Raw genomic sequence first — 7,363 nt, 5'->3', positions numbered from 1 at the left:
CATTTTTCTTCTTCACAAAAAGTACCGGAGCACCCCATAGGGAAAAACTCGGTCTCGCAAAACCCTTATTAGTTAGTTCTTTCAACTGTACTTTCAACTCTTTTAATTTTGTCAGAGCCATCATATACGGAGCGATTGAGATAGGTCAATACTAGGGACCAACTTGATACCAAACTCAATTTCTCTAGTTGGAGGCAATCGGGGAAACTCTTCCGAAAACACATCCAGATACTCAAATAGCACCGGTACAGTCTCAATTTTCATTTCAGACGCTTGCGTATTCAACGTAAATGCAATGTAGGACTCATACCCTTTTCTCAAATATCTTTTCACAGTCATTGATGGTATTACTATAGGTGAGTCATTTGATTCATCTAGTTCAACCTGAACAACATTCCTGTCTTCACATTTCAACTCAATAGATTTCCTTCCACAGTCCACTACAACACTATGAGAAGTTAACCAATCCATTCCAAGGATTACGTCGAATTCATAAAACGACAATAACATGAGGTTGGTCGGAAAATTATAACCCTTAATTGTCAAGGGACAATTTCTACATACTTGGTCAACTAATACATGCTTGCCTAATGGGTTAGACACTTTTCTACAAATTTAGTAGGTTCAACTGTAACGCCCCAAAAATCTCAAAATCTTGAATTTTTCTTTTTGTGTTTAATAATTCCGGTTAAGTGTTAATTACGCAAAGGTAGGTCTTGGTCAAGGTTTGAGTTTGAATTAAGGGGTAGAAGAAATTATAAGTTAATTATTAAAAGAATCAGGGTTGGCAAGTAGTTGGGCTTTTAAATAAATATGGGGTAAATTAGCAGCAAAGAGCCTAGTAGAGGAGTGGCTAAGTGACACCGCTTAGAGTGTAGGGAGGTGGCGTTAATAGCTAGCAAGGAGGTCCAAGGTTAGAATCCTAGCTTAGTGTTTTTAGAAGTTTATTTTTGACCTTCTAAAAGGATGGAAGTGGCGTGAAAGTGGACTCCAAGGGAAGTGTTCAAGAGAGAAAATTAAGGAAAGGATCAACGGGTTATCAGGGAGAAAAATGAGAAGACGAGAAGGGAGAAGTGATGGAGCCGAACGGGGAATTAAGCATGGGAAAATTCAGCTATAAGGCTTATAAATAGGTGTTGAATGCTAGGGTATGAAGCTAATGACCGAATTCTCTTCACCATGTTACTAGAAACTCTTTTCTCTAAAAGCCGAAAACCCTTTACCTTTCTTTTCTTTTTCTCCTTCCTTGTGCCGAATTCTATTCTTCCTCTACCTCATTGCTGAATTTTCTTTCTTTTTCCTTGGAGTCGAATAACCCTCTTTTTCCATACAAATCGTAAAGGGCTGAACCTCTTTGGCCGGTGCAATCACTACTCCTTCTACTTCGGTCAAATCTAGTGTAAGTGTTGTTCTCCCAATCGATTTCTTTGCTAAGTATTGAATATTGTCCCTCACTCTTTCTAATCAACTATGGTAGGGAATTAGTATCAGATCTCGGATCTTAGCTCATTGTCGAATTGCCTCTTAGGTGTTGCGGTTTTGGTAAGTATTCCTTATCCATTGGCTAAGGTTGGCCGAATAGCCATAGTAAGGTAAGGGGACTTGTGTTGGATACAAGTCACCTATTATTCTAGTTTTAATAGTTACGATTGGTGTAGATCTAGGAGTTGATCGTGGTTAGTGAAGGGGCTGCTATACTTATTGCGCAAGGTAAGGTTAAGGTGAGATTTCGGCTTTTGGTAAAGTATTCAATAAGTATGTGAGATTAATCTTTGAGTGATATCGATTGTAGGTTTGGGCTAAGGAAATCACAACATGCTTGCCTACCAGGTGTGTACATACACTGTACACACACAATGAATCGGCAAAAGCTGAAATGCCGAAAAGACGAAAAGCCGAAATGTCGAAAAGCCAAAAGTTAGGTTACGGTAGTCAAACAAGTGCGCGAGCACCCATGAAGAGGAAATCGATAGGTTGCTTGAGGCCCACGGGTGATTCCTTGGACTTGGGTTGAGAATTAGCCAAATGGGCCAGAATGGGCTAAATGGGCCTGATGGGCTGTTGGGCCTATAATAGTAAAGGATTGATAAGTGATGCTATGTGTTAGGAAATTTGTTTGTGAGCATGAATATAATATCATTTGGGCCTAATGGGCCATATGAATGTGAATTGGGCTTAGTTGGCCATTAGAATATGAACTGGGCCAGATGGGCCATTTGAATAAGATTGGGCTTGGTGGGCATATGCATGTATGTAGGGGTATTGGGCCTAGTATATGATGACTACATAAAACTTAATTAATTAATTGAGACCGTGGACAAGTCATAGGGTTAAGGTGTGGCAACGGGTATATGCATGTCTAGGATTGGATCTAGGGAGAGCTTGGTACTTAAGCAATGTTAATGACCCACCTCCTCTTCTCTGGAATCTTACTTGGTGCATAGTATTCACTCATCTTAGCTCGTGGGAAATGTTCATGGGCCAAGGTAAGTGGAAACCATAATTAAGGGAAAATTACCGAAATGCCTCAAAGGGCGAGAATGACCAGAATACCCTTAGGTGTTGAATGTAAGTTTTATGGATGTGACATGCATACATATGACGTTCTGCTTAGGTTGCGTATGGGGTGGGAATTATTGAACGGAGGAAGTATATGAGGATTCGCATGGTTGCTTGACAATCATGGATCCACCGACGACTTTTAAAGCCCAATATGTAAATGAAGGTAGTTCCGCAACTGGGCTACCATTGGTGTGTGGGCTGGGTGGGTCGATATTTATATCCTCACATGGTGTGATGGGGGACGAAGCTGGTGTGTAGCGGATGGATAATTTGGATGGGATTGCATTGCATGTTTGATGATTTGTCTTTGAATGCTTGTTTTTCATCGAGGGTTGTACAGACTGAGTTTGCGAAAACTCACCCCCTCTTTCATTTTATTTTCAGGTGATACTCATTAGACAGTTTGATGTTTTGAGGGACTCTGGGTGTCAGCTAGCAAGACAAATTTGGACTTCTTTTTCTTAAGCTTATAAGTTTTATTTTATTAAGTATGTTTCAGACTAGATTGTAATAAGGTTTTCATTATGCTATTATTTCTTGAATTATTATAATTTTTATTAAAATTACGAGAAGTTGAACTTGGGATTCCTAAATTATAGTATGTTTTCTACATTTTCGCAACTTAAAGGTGTGTTTATTTTTTTAAGTTAAGTTAATTAAGGTTTCTTTTGTTTAAGAAGGGTTTTTGCTAAAATACTTCAATGTAACACATCAGATTCGGCCATAGCGTCTGGGCCTGGTTTGGGTTGTTACATTAGCGGTATCAAAGCCCAGGTTGCAAAACTCGGGCAATGAATTGGGCATTATTACTTGGTTTCTTTTTGTGTTTTAAAAAAAATATTTTTGATTGGATCACAATGGTTTGGAAAAAGGAAGTCTTACTGAGCGGCACACCGAGTCTCCAACGTCGAACCAAGTAAATACTTTTACTCTTAAATTTGTTTAAATTATTATAAAGTAAATAGTTAGAGGGCTACTCTAGATGATTTTGTTAGAATGGAACCAAAGCCCGCAAGAACTTGAAACTGTAGAGGATTTTCGAAAATAATCTTCTCTTTAATTACTTCCATAAAACATAGGGTTAATTATTGAAACTAACTAAAACTTCATAAAATTTCTAATCCAGATAATACGTGAATCGACGATGAATGCTAGAAGATGGGCAAGGAGCCATGGCCGAGGCTGCAAAAGTTTTACGGCTGAATCGTCAGCATCAGGCCATGTGCCCAATGTTGGAGTAGAAGAGGCTCCGGCCTCACCTATGGCTGGGAATGGACCGTATGATCGGGCCGTGGGAGAAGATGCATTGTCGCAGGCAATGCTGAGAATTTTGGAAAGGGTCGTTGGGCCTAATAATGGCAGCAGAAATCGGGGGTCCATTCCGGAGCGACTTCGTTCGAACGGGGCTGAGATCTTTAAGGGCGTGGCTGGTATGCATCCTAATGTGGCAAAATATTGGTTGGAGGCCACTGAAAGGATAATGGAGGACCTAGACTACTCACCTGAGCAAAAGTTAAAAGGAGCAGTGTCACTGCTTAGGGAAGAAGCCTACCAGTAGCGGCTGACAGTGAAAAAGGGAACCAAACCGGAGTGGGTCACTTGGGAGTTTTTCAAAGCTGCATTCCAAGGGAAGTATGTGGGTGCAAGCTATGTGGATGATAGAAGGAAGGAGCTCCTGAATTTGACCCAAGGGAACAAATTGGTGGCGGAGTATGAGGCAGAGTTTTTATGCCTTAGTAGGTATGCGAGAGTAATGGTGGCAACGGAGTATGAGCGTTGCGTGAGGTTTGAGGATAGACTTAGAGATAGCCTCAGGGTACTTATAGCTCCACAAAGGGAGCGAGTTTTCTCAGAGTTGGTAGAGAAGGCAAAGATAGCGGAGGAGGTAAAGTGCACTAAGCGTTTAAATCGGGAGAAAGAAAGAGGTAGGAATAAGAGGGAGGCTGAGACTCATGGTGTAGGACAGAGACCTAGGGCTAGGGCCAGAGTTAATGGGCCAGGGCACCCTGCTGTTAATCCAGGGGTGCCATTTTGTGCTGATTGTGGGAAAGGTCATGTAGGCGAGTGTTGGAAAAGGACAGGAGCTTGTCTAGCTTGTGGATCTATAGAGCATAGGATCAAGAATTGCCCTAGAATGTCAGCTCAGGTGCCAGTCGTGGACTGAGGTGGTGTATAGCCACCGAGGGGTGGTCAGCTACCGTTAAGAGGCTGTGATCAGGCCAGGGGTGGAAACGGTTTGGGTCGTGGAGCACCAGGCAGAGGTGCTGATCATGCTGAGGCGAGGCAGCCAACTTTGTTCTATGCAGCACGTCGTTAAGAGGATGGAGACGCTTCAGAGGCAAATAATGGTACGTACTTACCCATAGTGTGCTATTTACCTACGTTAGAATTAGAGTGTGCAGTGGAAGCGTGGTGTGGTAGTCTGTGTTAGTGATAAACCATAATTTATACATATTTTTACCCCATGTTTAATGCATTTTATGGATGATTTCCTATTAGAATTGGTGAATTCGATGCTCCTAATGCTTTAATTTGATGTTTTATACTTAGGAGAGTGTACATGGCCATGTCAATTTGGCAGGCTCGAGCACGGCCTGAAGTAATCGCACACGGGCGTGTTACACGGGCATGGCCCTGCAGAGCCCAAGTTGAGTCCAATTCGGAAAAGGATAATTTTGAGGGCTCTTAGGCATTCCAAAGCCTATAAATACACCCTAAAGGAGGAAGAAAAGGGAGACACAGAATAGAGAGTATGGAATTACTCCAAGAAAGTAGATTGTTCCATCTCAGAAGTCGGATTCACCATCAAGACTGAAGATCTCTCCTCAATTTCCCCTTCAGGAGTTTTGGGTTTTCTTCATGTTTTGTATTCTTTATTATTCTGAGATGTTTTCTTATTTAGTTATGAACTAAAACCCCTAAATACCTAAGGGGAATGAAACCTAAGACGAATATTGTTATTATTTTCTGAATTGTATGATAAATATTTAACTTGTTCTTAATTATGTGTTCTTAATTCTTGTTTTGATATCCCAGGATACTAATTCAAGATAAGATCTTATTCAGAGGAGGAATAGACCCTGTCTAAGAGTACATTTGTCATAATTAAGTGGATTTGATTGCGCGCCTAGATATAGGGTGACAAGATTTTGCCAGATTGGGTGAAACCTGATAAGGGGATCCATAGATCGAGTTAATGCAACCCTAGGGTGTTAATTAGAGAAAGGTCTCAATTATTCAATCTAGGTATTAGACATTATTAGTCTTGAATAGGGATAATAACATAACTTAGGGATATCTGCGGAAAAAGTTAAATGAATAAATCGTCAGATTCTAAGCTAGAATAACAAGTACAGTCTAGGTGGATTTTTCCTTAGGTATTGTCTTAATTTAATCGATTTTCCCAAAAGAAATTCCCCAATTCCATTTTCTGTGAAATCTTAGTTTAAATAATTAGTTAGTTAAAACAAAAACCTCTTTATTCTTAGGCTAGATAATAAAAAGAGTCATTACTAGTACTTTTAGTTCCTTTGGGTTTGACAATCCGGTCTTGCTAAAACTATACTAAAGTTCGATAAGTACACTTGCCTACATAGCGATAATAGTTAGTTTCAAGAACGATTAATTATAAATATTTAAAACCTATCACAAAATCATGCGATCAAGTTTTTGGCGCTGCTGCCGGGAATTAAAATATTAGGAACACTCAATTTTGTTACTTTAGCCATTTATTTTTCTTGCAATCTAATTTTATTTTTAATTTTATTCTAATTTACTACTTTTCTTTTTCTTTCTTCTGACAGGTTTTGATAGTTTATGACTAGAAGAAACCCGTCAAGACCACTACTTTTTGACGAAGAAATCGATCGTACAGTTCGCAGAAACCAAAGAGAAATAAGGCGAAGCCTAAGATGCACAGAGAACGAGTAAGAAGACGATACTCAACCCCCAACCGAAGAGATGGCTAAAAACCAAGATAATCAGTTACCTCCTGCAATTGCGACTAATCAAAATCCTGCTCCACTCACTTTGTATGATTATGCTAAACCTTTTTTAACAGGAACTGAATCAAGCATAGTTAGACCTGCTGTAGCTGCCAATAGTTTTGAACTGAAACCTAACACAATTCAAATGATACAACAGTTTGTTTAGTTTGATGGTTTGTAGGATGAAGATCCCAATGCTCATTTAGCAAACTTTTTGAAACTATACGATAAATTTAAAATTAATGGCGTTTCTGAAGATGCCATTCGTCTTCGGTTATTCCCTTTCTCATTGAGGAACAAAGCTAAACAGTGGTTGAACTCGTTACCACGAGGGTCAATTACTACTCGGGAACAAATGACCAAAAAATTTTACTAAAATATTTTCCGCCGACTAAAATGGCTAAATTTCGTAATGATATCTCTTCTTTTGTGCAGATGGATTTAGAAACACTCTAGGATGCATGGGAGAGAAACAATGACCTTTTGAGAAGGTGCCCTCACCATGGGTTACTGCTTTGGCTTCAGGTTCAAACATTCCATAATGGCCTAAATCCTTCGACTCAGCAAATGGTTGACGCAGCTGCTGGGGGAACCATCAATAATAAAACACCTGAAGATGCTTATGAGTTTATAGAAGAGATGTCACTGAATAACTATCAGTGGAAAGTCATGAGAACAAAGCTAACGAAAACAGCCGGTGTTTATAACGTCGATTCGGTCACCATGCTCTCTAATCAGGTAGAACTCTTGAATAAGAAAATTGATGGTTTTCTTAGTTTTTCACAGGTTCACCCAGTAATGCTGTGCGAAACAAG

The 7,363-nt window shown here is 39.8% G+C and overlaps 1 non-coding gene across 1 annotated transcript; it reads right to left on the bottom strand.

Annotated features, from left to right (window-relative positions):
- Nucleotides 1–6,950: 6,950 nt before the first annotated feature.
- Nucleotides 6,951–7,057, bottom strand: LOC121205910 (small nucleolar RNA R71). The gene has a single exon (XR_005900983.1). It is a non-coding gene; the product is annotated as a small nucleolar RNA R71 (small nucleolar RNA).
- Between the last annotated feature and the right edge of the window lie 306 nt (nucleotides 7,058–7,363).

The sequence above is a fragment of the Gossypium hirsutum genome, chromosome A08 (assembly GCF_007990345.1).
Source record: "Gossypium hirsutum isolate 1008001.06 chromosome A08, Gossypium_hirsutum_v2.1, whole genome shotgun sequence".
Taxonomy (NCBI): Eukaryota; Viridiplantae; Streptophyta; class Magnoliopsida; order Malvales; family Malvaceae; genus Gossypium; species Gossypium hirsutum.
Note: the sequence above shows the minus strand (reverse complement) of the source record. Positions and strands in the feature narration are given on the sequence as shown.